The 12,748-nt window shown below is 43.7% G+C and overlaps 1 long non-coding RNA gene across 4 annotated transcripts in view; it reads left to right on the forward strand.

Annotated features, from left to right (window-relative positions):
• The first annotated feature begins 2,903 nt into the window (after positions 1-2,903).
• The window catches only part of LOC119875952, a 53,477-nt gene continuing 43,632 nt past the window's right edge, over positions 2,904-12,748 (forward strand). For all 4 annotated transcript variants that reach the window (XR_005353320.1, XR_005353318.1, XR_005353319.1 and 1 more), the window contains exons 1-2: positions 2,904-3,030; positions 3,625-3,696. This is a non-coding gene — a long non-coding RNA (uncharacterized LOC119875952). The remainder of the gene's footprint in view (positions 3,031-3,624; positions 3,697-12,748) is intronic.

Below are 12,748 nucleotides of genomic sequence, written 5' to 3' on the forward strand. Positions count from 1 at the left end.
AAGAGAGAGAACCTTAAGTAGGCTCCACACCTGATGCAGAGCCCCACTCGGGGCTCGATCTCACAATCCTGAGATCATGACCTGAGCCAAAATCAAGACTCAGATGCTTAATGAAGTGAGCCACCCAGGAGCCCCAGTTTGTTCTTTATAGTTAAGAGTCTGTTTCTTGGTTTGTTTCTCTCTTTTTTTTTTCCCTTTACTCATTTGTTTTGTTACTTAAATTCCACTTATGAGTGAAATCATATGGTATTTGTCTTTCTCTGACTGACTTAGTTTGCTCAGCATTATACTCTCTAGTTCCATCCATGTTGTTGCAAATGGTAAGATTTCATTCTTTCTTAATGGCTGAATAATATTCCCATATATATATATATATGTATATATATAGGAATATACATGTGATATATATATCACACATAGGAATATAAAGATGTGATATATATATATATCACATATTTATTCATCTATTGATGAATACCTGGACTGCTTCTATAATTTGAGTATTGTAAATAATGCTCCCATATGGTAAGAACTCTTAATATGAGATTTATTCTATTACATTTTTAAGTGCACAGTGCAGTATTGTTAACTATAGGCACTGTGTTGTGCAGCATATCTTAAGAGTGTATTCATCTTGTATAACTGAAACTTTATACTCTCCCTTTTAGCTTGAGTCTGGTCTAAACTCCAGCAAAACAGACTTCTTGTGTTCCCCGCACACACTGAGTGATTTGTGTGAGCTGCCCCTCTACCAGTTTCTCCCTCTCTTCCTCCATGGCAGGAAGTCCTCTTCTCATCTGAAACATTTTCTTACCACACCAGAGTCAAATTTCATTTATCCCTTCTGTCATCCCAAATACAATGGATGTGTCTCATTAGCACTTTTTTCATTGTACCTTTTCTTCCATCTTCCAGTCTAGAATGGTCTCAAAGACAAAGCTTCTGTTTTGTTCATCATTGCACTCCCTAGAGAATGTAGCATGGTACCCTTACAACTGGGGGATGTTCAGTAAATCCTGGCTCTTATTACTGGGAATACCAATGACATCACTTATGATTTTTTTTTTAGTGATTTATAGTGAACATGTACAGCAAACACTTATGACCTCACATCTTTTTGCTGCCCAAAATGAAAATTTCCATGTTTTATATAAATGGCAACATAATTAATGAAGAGTTTTAATTAGTTGCAATCAATGCAATAGATGATGCTTCACCTGAACATATTAGTTTCTCTACTGAAACTCTATACTTTGATCCAACTGGATTTTTACTATAGAAGCATTTGCCCCCACAGATTTTTGTAACCTGCAAACTACAGTCATCATCATACCATCATCACCAACCATTTCAAGGATCAGACATCATATCATACTCATTCATAAATGTCTAGTTATTTTTTATTTTATCATATCTTCCCAAAGTTCACAAGGGAATGATGGATAAAAACAGAACAAAACAAAACACAGACTCTGAGTTGAAATGCAAAATTCACTGCAGTTCAAACTGTAGGTTTGAAAGGAGAAGAGAATGAAGCCTTAAGCAACTTATAAGTCATGACTTATGACGAACATGTAAAGCAATATTGATACTGTGGTCCTACACATAATTCAATGCTGTGAAATCAGCTGGTTTCATAGGATGCATTCTGAGATTATTAGCTTTATTTAAACTACATAGAAGTTTGAAGGAAAATGATGTTATAACTTTATAAGTTTGACCCCAGAATTTCCTTACAAAAGAAATATACATATTATAATTGCAGCAAACAATATGCAAAACTTTAGTTCCTAGTTTTTGGGATCAGAGGTAGGGCTGACCTTTAGGGACTGACGTTGTAATGTTTCAAGGTCTCCAGGTCCCATATCTCTTGGCATTAGTACAATGTTCTGATCTTTGAAAGACTAAAAGGCTGTGTAACTTCTGTTACAGGTTCTCTTAAACCTGGGCCGTGCACTTGGGAGATGTGTCCCAGGGGGCACATGTGCTGGTGGAGACTCAGAGCTGCAGCACGTAGATTTCTAAATGGCTGCAGCCCTAGCTCTTTCACTTAACTAACCACAGTTTGTCTTTCAATAAAACTTGGTAGACAGGTTTATTCACCTCATCTAATAGCAGTGGTGTTTACAAACAGTGTCAGGGACTTCTAAATGCCCTCAGTGTGGCAGAAGTTGGAAAATAGTGGACATACAGAGATTTCTCCCTTGGTCTGAAAAACATTATGCATAGTGAATTGTCAATCTCTTAATCAGTGAGGACAGGCCCCAGGCAAGGGCAATGCTTCTGACGGCTGCAGACTTTTATGGTACTGCTGTAACCTGCAATTCCCAACCTGGCGGGTCTCAGCACTTGGCAGAGTTTCTGCTGAGAAGAAGTGTCATTGCAGCACCTTGTCACCGTGCCTCGTGCCCAGCTTCCAGCAGTGTGACCTGAGAGGGAACGTATCCATCACCAACTCCCTATTTGCTAGAGGGCTGTCCACAAGGCCCTTGAGTGACCTCAAAGCTACCTCAGTTTCTGAAGGCTATGGGACTGATGCTCAAAGTTTTACATGACATTCACTGCCCTCCGTACCTGGCCTTGTAGGAGGAAAGAACCAGGACATTCTGAATAATAAGAGAAAAGACCACGTTTCCCAGTTCTTAGGAGTTCCTTAAATGAGAGGGCTACTTTAAGGCTTATGTAAGGATTGAAGGAAAACCCATAATTTCAATATGTGGCATGGCTTTGCACATGGAAAGTCACCTTGTCAATGAAGCATTTTAGTCTTTCAGGCAGTCTGTGTCAGCGTGTGGATTATTATTCCCACTTCATGGACGACAAAGTTAAAGCCTGGGGAGATTATGACTTGCCAAAGGCAAGTGACCTCACAAGGCTGGTTGGTAACAGAGCAATCGAAATAGAAAACCTCCAGTGGTTAATGGTGGCCAGCCTGGCAGGGCCCTGACTCAGCAGCAGGGTCCATCAGACCGGTGGGATGCAGACGTGGAATGTCCAGGTCAGAACCAGCACGACAGAGGGACACGCAAGGTGAGCCAGGGAAGTGAGGTGGGAGCAAATAGAGCCCCAGGTGGGGAGTTTATGCCAGTGACCTGGAAGCCCCTTGTAGCAACCAGCAGTGCTGGGCAGGCGTGCGCCCTCTGTCCCCAGGGATGAGGCCGGTTTGCTGGATCCCAAATCTTAAGCTGGTACACAGCCCACATCGCTTCTTTTAATACAGTTATGAATCCATGAAATGATTATGTGTTATCCTTAAGATTATTGCAAGTACAGACATTGTGTATGCTTCCTCTTGGGGTTGACTTATTTGGATTTTTAAATATGAAATGTGCAGGTTCCATAAATTTGAATTAGCTGAAGATAGTTCGGATTTTTTTTATAAGTGGCTTTTCATATGTAAAAAATGAATTTGAGAAATCAGCTGGTAATCTCTCTGTTCTCTTCAAAATGGCATTTGAATTTGGCAGGAAAAGAATATTGCTATCGCCTTGTTTCTAAGAAGATCCTCTGTAGATACACTCACTTTAAAAACTATTGAAAAAATATTTCTCTATTTTCTTCAGATCAATAATTTTGAAGGGATTCAAACATACATTTGAAAATGTGACAAAACCTTTTCTCCAGGCAGGTACTCTACTGAAGAAAAATCACTCTGATCAGAATCTTGGCGAGCCTGAGAGCAGAGGTTTCAGAGGGGTAAGAGGTGGTGTCTTTACCTGATCACAGATGTGGCTTATAAGGAGGGACCCGTGGTCAGAACAGCAGAAGAGTGGAGGTCAAGTGGCTGCAGTACTGCTTTCTTTTATAGCCGAGAGAATAAAACGCCGTGCATGACTTTCCTCAGGCCGCGCAGCTGGCTCAGTTAGAACTGGGTTGGAATCCAGTTTCTTCTAAGCCCAATGCTTTTCTTTGTATGACCTCCATATATCCTGCCATTTGGTCAGTAGCTTAAAAGAAGACATTTCTAAAGCTCTGGTCACTACTCATTAGTAGACACTGGTTTTTATTTTATTTTATTTTATTTTATTTTATTTTATTTTATTTATCATTTTATTTTTTTGATGGCTTATAAGGCATGATGGAATGAAACAGAACAATTCATCACATCACTACAGCTGTGGTATTTTGTGTTCAATGTTTTTAAAAGAGTAGATGAAACTATAACTTGTTTTTATGCAAAATACTGTTAACTGCTGGGACATCAGTCTACCCACTGGTTCACTGGGTACCTACTCTGTGACTGTGTGTGTCTGGGGACCTATGGGTGACTTGGGCTTATTCCTTGCCGCCAGGATCTCATGTCTAATAGCAGTGGTCTACCTTCCAGGGCCTAAAACTAATTTCATCATGATAATAAGATGGTATTTGCCTCTCCCACTTATCCTCTCATGAGTGTATGATGGCATTTTCCAGAAGCTGCATGGCATACGATGTTGTGCCAGACTTGAGCATCAGCAAACCTGAGACTATAGCTCTCTTCATTAGGCCCGGCACTAAGGAAATTTGCAAATGTAAAGCAATGCCACCTTTCTGTCTGTTTTTCAAAAAGTCATTTTTCATAAAGCTCTGTTCACTCTGTGTCTTCTATGCAGCATGCCTTCCTTCCTCCTTTCTGTCATCAAGATTACCTTCTCCACAAGGACAGAGCCCCTCCTTTCTGAGCACAGCTGCCTGTTTCTCTCTCCTCGGGGATCCTGCCGCCCTGCTCACCTACCCCAGCACAAGCCAGGCTGTGCTAACATTGTCTGTGTTGTTGGCACAGTCGTCTTTTCAGGTAGACTCATGGGGATCTTGGTTCATCCCTTCACCTGTGTACTGCCTACTGCCGGGCACTGTGGGCCTAACCGCTATAGGTGAAATTAAAAGGGAGTAGATGCATGGCAGTGGCATTGGTTCTAACTTCTTCAACATGCTTTGAAGCTACCCTTGTTGGTAGGCCTGGGTGTTATTCACTGGGAGTCTGAGGGTGGAGCAGCTCGTTTTTGAAGAAATGGGGAGGGATGGTTTTCTTTGCACTGTACACCCTCTCTGTTCACCTGCCCACCCGCCACCTGCCACTGGCCTCCTGGGGCGCTTCCCATGGCAGGAATTCCTGTGGTTGATTCCCTAGATGTGCATTGCCTTGGTGGTACCAGGATAGAAGTGGTTCCAACAGAATATCTGTCACATGCCCGTGATCAGTGCATGACAAGGTTGGGATCATGAAGTGGAGGGGTCTGATCCATACTGAGTTGGTGCAGCAGCATGTCAGACATCTGGCCTGAGAGATGGGAGTCTGATGGTTGTATTTTGGTGACAATTGGCATTTGAGGTGACTCTTTAGATGAGCACTGCAGAGCCTGCTGGATGGCAGACACCTTGCAGCATCACCCCCGCTGTCTTCCTGCCCCACTTTGAATTGTAAGCTATCTTTGTCTTCAAGTCCGTTAAATGTCAGTGCATTGCCAGATGACAGTCCCAGGGCTGTGAGTGAGCTGTTAGAGCTAGTGGTGACGGGAGGGACCCTCACCCTGACCACACCTCGACCGCTGCGAAAGCCAAGCCCCTTGGGGCTGATTCAGAGGCTGTGAGGGCCCCCTGGCCACCCTGAAGGTCTCATCACAGGACTGGTAATTCTCATCCAGGCTGGGTGTGTGTGTAATGCCAGCAGTCCTGACATCTGATCTGATTTGGGACAGCGAGCGCCACCCAGCAAGGAACAACCACAAAGCCTGCACCTTTGTTTCCATTCTGAACCCAGGTCACTTAGTACAAAGTGAAGATTTGAGTCCTGAGTGTTGGGGAGGGGCTGGAGAAGAATCCAAAGAATCCCCTCTTTGGCATAAGCAGAATATTTTAATACAGGCATAGGTCCACTCTCTCCTTAAGCAAAATAATTAAATTTCTCTACCTCTGGATGTACAGCTACACCAGAAAAATGACAACAAGAAGCATTATTAATGTGAGTGCTAAAAATGGTCTTTTAAACAGTTTTTTTTTAAATTTATTTATGATAGTCACACAGAGAGAGAGAGAGAGAGAGGCAGAGACACAGGCAGAGGGAGAAGCAGGCTCCATGCACCGGGAGCCTGACGTGGGATTTGATCCCGGGTCTCCAGGATCCCGCCCTAGGCCAAAGGCAGGCGCTAAACCGCTGTGCCACCCAGGGATCCCTAAAAAATGGTATTTTAAATATGAATCAATAGGCAACAGAGGGAAAACATTAAGGTTCATAATTTCTAGGAATGTTTTTAAGATACGTGAACATGACCAGGAAGGTGCATTTCTCCAAATCCCCACGTGAATGTTGTCTAACTTAGAGTGATCAATGACTGCCTGGGTCTCATTGTTCTAGTCACGAGACCTTTATGTCTGGACAAATGGGGTGGCAGAAATGTGGCTCCCACTCGGGGAAGACCCTGTTAATCCATCACCCCATAAAGCTGGCTGTCATACCCCGAGGTCGCGACACCAAGGGGCAAAGAGGAGCCATGATCAGAGTTCGGTCTCACAGAGCCAGAGCAGGGTGATGGCTAGGCCACTGCCACGTGGCCAGGTCACTCCAGGAAAGGGAGTGGATGAAAGGAGCAGGTGTGATGCTCATCATGAGTGCACAGTGACAGGCGGCCTCGGGTGCCACCCCAGCTTCCCAGTGGGCCTTCGCATGCAGCCTTCCCGCTCCGTCCTGGGGCCACAGGGCCCATGTGGGGGCTGAGACCGCCCATCCTGCCACCTCTGGGTGTGCCCTGCCTCTTGGCTCTGTTCCCACCTCCTAACCATTCTCTTGACTTCAGCAGATGGACAACTGCTAATTCAATTCCCTTACATCTTCATTGAGCAGAAGGGCTGCCCTTTTAAATAGACATGAGGCTTACTACTGACTTTTAAATACCCACCTGCCAAGATGCCATACTTACATATTATTTGGTATTTACCATGGGATGATTTAAGAGAAAGGAAACCTTGCTCAAGATGAAACAATTTCGCACACTGTTCTTGCTCATCTTCTTCATGGAAAGCGAGGAAGAGCTAGTTACTTTCATCTTTGTGGCAAGGGAGAGTCCGAGCCTCTGCTTGGTGGTGTCAGGAACCTGCCTGTAGCACCAGGACCAACGGCCAGCCCAGCTTGGGCCTGTTTCACACTCATGCTTCTGCCCCGCCATGAGCATGCTGCTGGACCCCAGGAACCTGTCCTTGAAGCGAATCACATCTTTGCCCTTTGGGGTGAAGTCTTTACTCAAAAAACCCTTCGGGAGAGTTTTCCTCATGGTTAAATTCCTGACAACAGGCGAACTTTCCTGTACTTTTATTCTCAAGATGCATTTTGGTCTGACATTGGATGTCATCTTTCATTTGCTCATGCAGTCACATGGCCTGGAAAATACGTGGAGAAGCACCAGGAACATGAGCCTCTGCTGGTAGCAGCCACACTGTGGTGGCCTCCTCGGATATTTGGAGAAATAGGGCAGAGGTTTGAGGGAGGGGGCACCTGGGTGCTCTGTCGGTGAAGCATCTGCCTTCAGCTCAGGTCATCATCTCAGGGTCCTGGGATCGAGCCCTGCATCGGGCTCCCCGCTTATCGAGGAGCCTGCTTCTCCCTCTCCCTCTGCCTGCCGCTCCCCCTGCTTGTGCTCTCTCTCTCTCTCTCTCTCTCTAAAATAAATAAATAAAATCTTTAAAAAACAAAACAAAAAAAAAGCAGTTTGAGGGAGGAAACTGAGAAGAGCTGTTTACTTCCACCAATCTCCCCTGTCCTGCCGCAGGTTTGCCTTGGGCATGGAAGGCCCGCTCAGGGTGCTCATCTGGTGGAACTACCCCCCCATAGTTGACCCCTGGGTGGGGTCTGAGCCAGCATACTGTGGGAGCTAGGAGGGCAGGTCCCATCCTGAAGGGCTCCATCCCGCTCAGTCTGTGGTGTAGCCCTGTCACCATGGACTTCTGCCAGCTGCCATCAGGCCACAGCCTGAGTGGCCCTAACATACCTTCTACATCATCTGAGCACGTTCGGTAACCACTGTTTCTGCCCCATCAACCAGGATCTTGAAGGCTCCTTGAGCCCTGGTGATGACATGCTTTTGAATAGCCAGCAGGACCCCTTCCTTTATTTTCTGGTGGCAGGTATAAAGTTACCACTTGTACAACGTCCCATGAACCAATATAGGTCAACACTGTTTGCCAGGAAACAGGACACTCACCGGAAAGAGAGGCCCCAGAGAGCCAGAGGCATACGTGATATGCACACTTGCACAAGATCACAGCTCTCTCTGTTGATTGATGAATCAATTGATTGATAGCTCACACCATACTGGAATTGATTGCTTATGTACAGTGTGAGATAATTTGAGGATATTATTTCAGAAACACGTAGCATTAGAACTGATCATCACTACTGCAAACAGAGTACTATTAAAAATGATGTGTGTACTTGCCTAAGGAAGAACGGTCCTTGGAGTGTAAACACTGCTAATCTCATGTTCTCCATTTAACATGAGTCTCAAATGATCTGAGAGAAAGGTTTCTGTGGTAAATTATATTTGGGAAACATGCCAAGCAGATTACCTCTTAAAGATTGTGGTGTGTACCCTAGGGATTAGCAGGCTCTGAGAAAACTTATAGAAAGAAAACTGCTTAATGTTATATAATCATATTCTGGTATTTTTTCCCATTTTTGGTCATTCATACTTTTATTTATTGATGCAATAAACATTTATTTGAGGGCCTATCAATTCTTCTAGAGCTAGGGATACAGCTGTGACCAAAACAGAGCAAGTCTTTGCTCTCATAAGCTTTCGTAGAATCTTTATTTTTTATTTATTTATATTTTAGAGGTTTTTATTTGTTTATTTGACACACAGAAAGAGAGAGAGAGAGAGAGAGAGAGAGAGAACATAAGCAGAGGGAGAAGCGGACTCCCCGCTGAACAGGGAGCCAGATGCGGGACTTGATCCCATGACCCTGAGATCATGATGTGTAGGGTCCTGAAGCAGATTTCTGTTAGTGCCTGACAGGTCAGGGCCTCCACAGACAGCAAAGTGGTGAGCAGGTCTCTCTGTTCTGAAATGGTGCCTCTTGCCTCCTTCGTTCTGTGGGGCTGGCTTTGCTTCACTGGACTCCACTGTCCTCTGAGCTCCTGGTAAAAGGATGGCCTTTCTGTTTTAAGGATGCCAGCTCTATCTTTATTTCCTGTTACCACTTCACTGGATGCAAATCCACACTTCATTTGAGTGCTGTGACCACATCTAAACTGTTTTTTTTTTTTAAGATTTTTAACGTATTTACTTGGGGGAGGGTAGAGGGAGAGAGTCTCAAGCATACTCCACACAGAGCGCAGAGCCCGACGCGGGGCTCAATCCCATGACCCTGAGATTATGACCTGAGCCGAAATCTCGAGTTGGATGCCTGACCAACAGCCCCTCAGGTGCCCCTAAACCAGGTTTTAGAAATAAGTTTACTATAAACATTTGATAGAATATGTCAGTTTATTATTATTTTTTGTTGTTGTTGTTCTCAAATGAGTTTTGTTTCTAGCTCATTCCTTTAACCCACTATCGTTGGTTTGCACAAATAGCCAAATTATGGCTAACACTTTGTTGAAATGTGCTCCGACTGCCCCGGAGCCTCCCATCTGAGAAAGGCAGCTTAGTGCTCATTGCTGTAGGCGAACTTTGAATGTCCTTGCTCCTGCAAACCCCTTAAGTTAGCCAAATACAAATGTCGCTTCTATAGTTTCAATCGAACTCAAATGCTGTGCCAAAAATTAATATGCCAGAGCTCCAGATGACCGGCATTATGAAAAGGCATTTATGCATTCCATGGACTGTGACTATGTGTTTAATATCCAATTAAAGAATAGGGACTTTCAGTGGTGATGATAAGAGACAAACAAAGTAGTAATTATGCAGAGATACATGGTGACACGTGATTACAAAGTACAAAATTAAACACTGACTGAAATTTTCATACCTCCACTGAATTTCAATTCCCAGAGCCAGACTTTGGTTTTGGGATTCTTTAATTATATATTCACAATTTACATTTGTCCATAAATTTGTACCTATAATATATGCAATATTTCCACAGCATATATATATTATATATATATATATATTTTTTTTTTTTTTTTGGAGCCACTCGGACATTCTAGTGGGGGAGTTGATTTAGTGTGTAATTAGGAATGAAGTTTCCAAATTAGATTGAGACCAGCATCTGCATCTGGGAAATAGGAATTAGGGATGGTGCTAGAACTTCCCCAGTGTCTTTGATTACCCTTCAAAATCCTGAAAGTTTCAGAATTAGCATCGGTAGACCTATGAACAATGTCTGTTAAAGTGACAGAATGAACCACTGGCCACTTTTCCTCCAGGACACACAGATCATTCACATGACGATGATCAATTTTTAAGTGCTCTCCTCCCCCAGCACCCTTCAGGGCCAGGACTCCCCCACACTGTGGGGTACCATGGGGTGGGTGGCAGTGGGTTTCATAGTCTCAGGGACTGTTTCTGACCTCGTGATGCACGAAAGGAAGAACTACCATGTCTTACATTCTGCTCAGCAGCTCAGATGTTCTTGGCATTTCTAAAGGCAGGCATACATTTGCATGTCACGGTATCTTTTAAGGACCCCTTTCAACTTACCCCCCACCTTGCATCACGCCAATACACATTCCACAAAGGGAGTCCTTTTGGTGGTGTTCTTCCAGTCCCAACTGAGGCTCTCGTCCTCTTCCTCTGTACTCTTGGCATGTTCAGAAACGTGTGTATTGAACACTGTAGAAGTTCCCAGATTGTCATGGTATTCTTGATGTCTTAGCACCAAGTGTAGCACTCAAACCCACATATATGCTCTCAGGATCCAGCATTCATAGGGCAGGATAAGGCGAAGAAGGAAGATCCATCTCTGGCAGACAGGGGAAGGATAAGGGATTCTAGCTCTCACATGGTAAAGGTGTTCAAACACTAATGGGAAGCAGAGTACAGAAGTTCCTATCTCTTCATTTAAAAATAGCCAAAGTTGGGGAAGAAGATAGACATCCTAAAGATTCTATACTGTAGGTACAGGGGTGGGATCCACAAGGAGCAGGGTAGGGCTTTGCTAATTTTGATGCCTTCTATATGTTTCTAGGTAGAGATCAGTTAGACTCCTCAATGCCTAACAAAAAAGTACTTTGTGTTTATGTTGGTGCTATCAAGGGTGGGTCCTGAAATAAAACTGGTCCTGACTCTATCATCTGGAAAGCCAGATTTTGACAATCAGAAAGTCTGTGAGCAAAAGCCTCTGGGGTCTATAAGAGAGAATATATGTGTGTGTGTGTGTATATATATATATATATATATATATATATATAAAACAGAGAACTTATATTATGCCAGGCTTTATGCTAGATGCTTTGCAAACATTCTGCTATTTAACCCTTATGATTACGTTATCAGCCCAATTTATATATAAGGAAATACTGTTTGAGATGAAGCAGCTTTGCCCCATTTCACACAGCTCATGCAGAGAAGAATGGGGGATTTGTCCTGGGTCCTTTGGGCTACACCAGGCTAACTTTCTGTATGGCAGCAGCTAAAACTGCACCTCACATTTGGTGAGAGTGTTTTGCAGTGTACAAGAGGATTTTACACATGTTTTGCATGTTTTCCTAATCTATTTGATGAATGGATTAAGGGTGACAGTCTGACATGGATGGGCAAGTTCCTGACTCAGGGCTCGGAGCACAGGGCATCTTGCTTTGTGAGCATGAAATGGGTGATAGAATCAGCTTTGCTGCCTTTCTTTCCTTCAGCGATCATCCTTCCATCCAAAACTTAGAATGAGAAGAAGATGGAAATGTGATTACAGTTAGGGCCCTGCTAGGGAGGCATGGAATCAAGCGGAATCTGATACTTACTAGTGTTGGAATCACAGCGCAGCAAGAACAAACACTACCATTCGTGGAGGGCTCGCTGGGCGCCAGGCTCCATGGTGGGAGCTGTGATGGCACCCACGCTTCCCAGCAGCCACTCCCAGGAGCTGAGAAACTGAGGCCAGGACACACGTGTGGGACCACAAAGGAAATGAGCAGAGGCGCTCAGCAGTAACATGACTGGAACTTTCTCACACTGTTTCATTTCTCCATGAACCTGGTATTATGTCTTGAATTCCCATCACCCAAATGTCTTTTCCAACATGCTCATAAGGTTGCTTTTATTGAGATATTATCAACACATAACATTACATTAGTTTCAAGTGTGTGACATAATGATTCAATAGTTGTATATATTGTGAAATGATCATCACAATAATTCTAGTTACCATTGGTCACCATGCAGGGTCACAAAATTTCTTTTCTTTTTTTTTTAAAGATTTTATTTATTTATTCATGAGAGACACAGAGAGAGAGAGAGAGAGAGGCAGAGAGAGAGAAGCAGGCTCCATGCAAGGAACCCGACGTGGGACTTAATCCCGGGACTCCAGGACCACACCCTGGGCCAAAGGCAGGCGCTAAACTGCTGAGCCTACCCAGGGATTCCCTCAAAATTTCTTTTCTTATGATGAGAACTTTCAAGAAACACTCTTCCAGTGACTTTCAAATATGCAGTAGAGTATTGTTAACTCTAGTTGCCATGCTGTACATTATATCCCAGGACTTATTTTATAACTGAAAGTGTGTACTTTTTGACCACCTTCATCCATTTCACCCATCCCCTATTTTCAACCCCGCCTCTGGCAACTATCCATCTGTTTTCTGCTTATGAGTTTTTTGAGGATAGAGATGGAAGCTTTT

This window comes from Canis lupus, chromosome 1, assembly GCF_011100685.1.
Source record: "Canis lupus familiaris isolate Mischka breed German Shepherd chromosome 1, alternate assembly UU_Cfam_GSD_1.0, whole genome shotgun sequence".
NCBI classification, from domain to species: Eukaryota; Metazoa; Chordata; class Mammalia; order Carnivora; family Canidae; genus Canis; species Canis lupus.